The sequence below is a fragment of the Pinus tabuliformis genome, chromosome 9 (assembly GCF_031772625.1).
Source record: "Pinus tabuliformis cultivar Carrire ecotype Pingquan chromosome 9, CPIR1, whole genome shotgun sequence".
Taxonomy (NCBI): domain Eukaryota; kingdom Viridiplantae; phylum Streptophyta; class Pinopsida; order Pinales; family Pinaceae; genus Pinus; species Pinus tabuliformis.
In genome coordinates, this window is record NC_142307.1 from 388,483,943 (window position 1) to 388,488,886 (window position 4,944).

Sequence of the window (4,944 nt, forward strand, 5' to 3'; positions counted from 1 at the left end):
ATTCGCACCTACACACAACGCAATCTATACTACAGTGGCATTAGAATGCCTATAATCTCCCATTCCTGCAAAAACTATCCAAATCACTCCACTGAAATGTCTAATACCACCTTCATTCGCAACATACACACAACGCAACCTATACTACAGTGGCATTGTACCGTCATTCAACACATAAACTGCTCAGCACCATGGTAGAGTGCCTTTTATAGATGGACCATGGTGTTGGATTACCCTACTACACTGAGGATACAGCAATATCATACCATTAATTGGCTACTTGGACAATGTACACCAAATGATTCCTTTAGACAACATTATATTAAGGAACCATGTCAAACTAAGGAAAATAGACAGTGAATTTGGTAAAACACGTATTCTTGGACGAAAATTTTAGTTCAGATATTCGCATAAAGTAGGGCACTGGAGACTGGACCCTACATCTTGGTATTAGAGATGGTGTTGTGCTACTCCAAACTAAGCACACGGAAATACCACACCATTGAGATGGTGTTGGGTTACTCCAAACTGAATAAACTGACAAACCATACCATTCAGACCATGCAAACCCTAATTTACATACACAGTGATACAGATGTCATAGACAACATTCCGCAATCACTGCCATAATTGACTCAAACACAGTGATACAGATTCCATACTGCTTCTAGGGATGGTACCTGTGCAAAACTTCCAATCGGTGCTTATTCACATAAACCAATGTCACATGGTTCAAGTTCGAGTTCGGGTTTGGTTTGAGTTCAAATTTTTTGATGAAGTGTAGTTGAGGTTCGCCATTAGGTTCATCTATATATAATGAATTATAAGATAAAATAGTAATAAATCAACATCAGTAAACATCAAAAATGTTATCACGAACATAGACACTGCAACGATAAATTACAAGCTTGAGTTGTGACATGAGGTTTTCACTTTTGATTTATAGACTTGGTCAATGGCTATGAAGTTCCATGAGGTTCACCAAACCTCAAAAAATTTCGCCAAAATTCAAACCTCAAGGGGTTAAAGATTAAAGTTCGATGAACCTTGTGACATAGACATAAACCACAAGTTTTTTACCTGGGCATCTTCAAAGACATTCAATTCAATCTCCTCATCCTGCTAGGTTATGAATCCCGTGTAAACGTCTTAAAAAGACAACAATTTATGTAAGTGATTTCCTTCAGAAAACACTGTTTTCATGGATGTTTAGCCGTGATACCCTACCAATGTGATCAACAACATGTAAGAATTAATGTCAGTATGCGGTAATCTTTTATATGTTCATGATGTCATTTAAAACACCCTTACAATATTACCAGAATTAGATGTAGCCTGCAACTTCAAATATGAAACAACTGTCCTAAACAAAGCCAACAAAAAGTCAATTAATGGTTTTATGGCGGAAACTTACATAAAACAGAATTTAGACGCCTGTGAAATACAACAAAAAGTCAATTAATGGTTTTATGGCGGAAACTTACATAAAACAGAATTTAGACGCCTGTGAAACAGAGTTTGTATTTGTTCATGTCAGTTTTTGAAGCATACAATGCCCTTCCTGATCAACTTCAATGGTCAAATTTCCTTCCTCAAATTGCAATCACGAAGAAAGACTGGTATGTTCGGCTTGCAAATTTAATTTTTTATTTTGAGGTGGCAAAGCTCAAGGCTTAAACGCCTTATATTCAGGACCTAAGTTCTTGCTGTGGCTGGAGGGCCTCCAAGTTCTCACCTGGATTGGGAGGCCCAAACTACCCACTTATGAATTTTATATCATCAGAGTTTATCTGCCTATGATTTTCCCCTCATAGGGATCTTGTGATTTTACCGTTGTGTTTTTTTGCAATTGTGAAAGATGATGGGATTTCTGAAAACAATACCGTATGTATGGCCTATTTGATTTTCCAGAGCTAAAATATTTTTACGTATATTGAAGGTATTCAATAATATGTTACAGCGTCATGATTTTAAGGAATTTTAAGGTTCAGAAAATTGTGTGTACATAAGATAAGAAAATGGCACGTATCAGCAATTTGAATGGGCAGCTCAATAAAATGAACATAAATCTAGATAAGATAAATTGCCTGCAGATGAAACTCACAATCTCTCACCAATTTCCCCCACCAATGATTCCATTTACATGTGTTGAAATTTCTCCCAAAGTACAATATTACAAATGCTAGTGTCAAACAGCGTGATCCCTACACTAAACCTTAAACATATTCCTCTATGGTGCCAAAACCTGCAGTCCATTATGAACCCCAAGCCTCAAAAAGGCACCATATTTAACACCAATCCCCATTCCCCGGCCCGGATGCTACATATACCTGTCTGTCTATATACAACTACCAGAGTCGATACTGTATTTACAGTTAAAATGGCCATACTAGTCAAATTTTTCTGCGACCTAGCTATGCCATAACTAGCTTTTAACTCTTTTACAGTAAAAATGACCAAATGAGTGTGTTTATTAAAGGCTGAATGCTATGATTGAAACACTAAGTCCTCCCCAAACAAGTATAACAACCGTTCCACAGCCCAGGACTCTTCTGTTACCTCCTCTTCAACAACCTCCGACATTAAACAAGATCTGCACAGAGGGCAAGTTTTCTGGTCGTGTTCAAGCCATTTGTCCAAGCAATTCTTGTGAAAGATGTGGCAGCAGTTCGTCAATTGGCGAATCTCATCTGAGTTCTCAAACTCGTTGAGACAAACGGCACAAGTAACAGCGTCAGATTCCCCAAATCTGTCTGCTAACATGCCATATTCTATAACAGGAAGGCACTTTCTGATCATCTCTGCAGAAACGCTGGAAGCAGCATCCACTGAATTTTCTGGCAGATCAGCCCATGTGACGTCGGACTCCAGTAAATCAGCCAACCCTATAGATCTGAGGAACCAACATATACCATTTCTGATTGTTGACAGCAAAAAAACTGCATTGAATAGTATTTTGGAGATAATAAACCCTGAATATTCTGCCGGGAATCCCATTATGTAAATGTCTCAAGCCCAAATCCACACCAGCGGCCCCTGTTACGGTTCTAATTCAGTAATTCCAAACCCACGCCAAAACAAGGCCGAAGTTTATAAAATGAAGGTCATGTGCAGGTAAAAATAGCAACTATGACAACATTTCTCTCGGAAGCCCTGAATCACCACACCCGGAAAGGGGTTGAAGTTACAGAATCAGTGGAAGCAAGATTTTGCAAATTTAGTATGACCAGGATAAGAAATAACTAGCAGATCCACGCCAAAAGAGATGGGTCGGACCGAGTACAGAAATTAAACACAAATAATCTAATTTCCAAACGACCCACTTGACTGTGGGTTTTAAAATCTAGTCTTTGAAGAGAAGTAGAACAAGGTTTCACACAAAATTGGCCACCTAAAGAGCAGATTTAAGCGGATTGAGATGGGTTACGCCTAGATGACATGGTATTCTGCAAAAAACGGCGATTTTAAACTGCCCCAGGTGGGGTTTTGAGCCTAAAAACTAGCCCGAGCACAGAATGAGGTCAAAAAACGCAAACCCACAAGAGATTTGAGCTTAGAAAACCAGTATACAACACATTTTAAGAGACCTACAAAAGTATACCGCCTGTGAAATCTCACTCTACGCACAAAATATAACAGATTTCAACGGACCTACTTGAGATGAGATGAAGAAGACTGTGACTTACTTTCAGTAGCATAAACAGCAGATTTTGAGCCGAAGAGTGAAAAAACAGTCCCAGAAATCCGCCTATGGCAGATTCCAGCCAACCCAAATGAACTTGGTGACCCAAAATAAAATGGTCTGCAGGTCCAAAATTTGCAGAATAGATATATGAGGTTAACCACCCAAACGAGATTTGGCAGCTTAATCAGTAAAACAGAGCTGCCAAAAACTGAGATACCAAATTCCTCCCTGCAAAATCACCCGAATGATAGAGAGAGAGAGTCAGAATTTAATTTTGCTTACAGCGAAGCAAAATCTCGCATGAGCAATAGAGAGAGTCAAAATTTTGCTTACTGCGAAGCAAAACCTCAGGGAATGAAAAGAAGAAAGAGAGGAATCCAATGAACAACAGGGCAGCCTGGCAAGGCACGCGGAGAAAAGAAGTGAAGGGAAGCGGGAAGGGGGAGGTTGCAAGGAGCCCTGCATGCCCTTTTAAGGGGTTTCTGAGGCTACTTTTCTCTTGTGCACTGACACTGGCTACACCCCACCCAAACGTCTTTCCAGAGACAATTGGAGGTGGGTGTGAGGAATTGATGTGACTGGAATTGACATCCACTGAGGTTGAGTTTGGCAGATAATAAACTTTGTGTCAAGAGCTCATCATACCCTTAATTATTATTAATGGAAGCTGATTTCATACCAGGGTATGTAGAGTAAAACTTTTTTCTCTTAAGATCAATGGCTGCTAGGGATGCTGTCTTTTCATGGTATAGAAATTGGTGCTGTGCCAATGGAATTGGGCCGGCAGTCAGTATGGCAGATAGACAAATAAACTGATATCTGTAGCCTGTAGGGCATAGTTTGATTCCATATTAAAGTTTCAAATATAGCTTGATGTTTACAAGACATTCATTTTGTGAATGTGATAAGATCTGCTTACGCTGTATTACATAAGTTAATGGGTTACAATTTTACTTAAGTGTGTGGTCACTTTTCAAATCACATCTTTCAAAAGTATCCAATAAAATACTTGCAATAGGGGTAAAGGTGAAAGTCCATGACTCTGCATTTGTCGGGCTCTGAGAGAAAGCAAGTCTCCACCAACTAAGCGCACACTTTTTAAGGTTTTTTTTAAAGTAGCAGTAAATGTTTCCATGATGATCCATTCATTTTCACTTCCCTCTAAAGTTTTTTTCATGTAAAAAATAAAGTTTTTACTAACCACAACTACCATTATTCTTTGGTCAATATTAAGAGGATTCTAAATTTGGCTAAAGGAT

General features: G+C 38.9%; 1 pseudogene; it reads right to left on the reverse strand.

Annotated features, from left to right (window-relative positions):
• Positions 1–2,053: 2,053 nt before the first annotated feature.
• Positions 2,054–4,233, reverse strand: LOC149148780 (brassinosteroid-responsive RING protein 1 pseudogene; annotated as a pseudogene).
• Between the last annotated feature and the right edge of the window lie 711 nt (positions 4,234–4,944).